Raw genomic sequence first — 1094 nt, 5'->3', positions numbered from 1 at the left:
GGGTTTCCGAGGCAGTATCACTACGGAAGTAGGATTGCCCAACCTTCCTTCCGAGGAGTGGCTGGTGGGTTTGAACCGCCAGTCGTCTGGTTAGCAGGCAAGTGTCTTAGCCACTATGCTATAGAGATGCATCAGGGAATTTCTGAGTGAGGTCCAGGCACGTGGCTTCCATTAATCACAGGGACATGGTGTTTCTTCTCCCGAGTATGGACATTCTCACCCACTACGATGTTCCCAAAGAGAACGATGCAAGGTCCTGGACCCTCTAGTCATTAGGTTATCAATGAATACCCACAAATTGGGCCCTCATGCCTAGTTCTGATCCATCCAGCCAATGGGTATGCATGACTGCATTGGCTTCCCATCCCTTCCTGAAGCTACTTCTCCACCAATAGGGCCTGTGTGGTGCCTTCTTGCTGGCTATTTTGAAAAACAAAAACCAAAAAATCAAACTCACTCCCACTGTTTCGATTCCAACTCATAGCAACCCTGGACGACAGAGTACTGTTGCCCTATTGGGTTTTACAAGGTTCTAAATCATTATGTCAGCACCCTGCTTCATCTTTCTCCAGTGGAATGGTGGGTAGTTTCAAACCACATTTTTTTTTGGCTAGGAGTTGAATGCTTTAACCATTGCAGCATTGACTTGTCTTGATTGTTCAGGTAATTTTCCAAAACCAGAATGGTTCTAGCCATGGGCCAAATCAAGTTCTTGGTCCCACAAGATGTATCCTTTCACTCTCTAAGCATAGGACTGTACCATATTATGTAGATCTCAGTAGTTTCTTGTACTAGTGTTTTGTAGTTTTTTTTGTATGGGTCTTTTTGTGTCCCTGGTAGGATTTATTCCTAAATATTTTATCTTTTTGGTAGCTATTGCAAATGTCATTGTTTTCCTTATTTCCTTTTCAGAGGTCTCTTTGTGCATGTAGAGGAATCCAACTGATATTTTATGTTGACCTTGTATCCTGCCACATTGCTGAACCTTTCTATTACTTCCAGTATTTTTATTTATTTATTTTTTTTTCTGGCTGAGTCTCTTGGGTTTTCTATGTATAGGGTCATATCATCTGTGAAGAATAGAGATAGGTTTC

This window comes from Orycteropus afer, unplaced genomic scaffold (assembly GCF_000298275.1).
Source record: "Orycteropus afer afer isolate SDZICR_OR568_19922 unplaced genomic scaffold, OryAfe1.0 scaffold00718, whole genome shotgun sequence".
Classification (NCBI taxonomy): Eukaryota; Metazoa; Chordata; class Mammalia; order Tubulidentata; family Orycteropodidae; genus Orycteropus; species Orycteropus afer.
The sequence above is the reverse complement of the archived record's forward strand: the minus strand, read 5'-3'. Positions refer to the sequence as shown.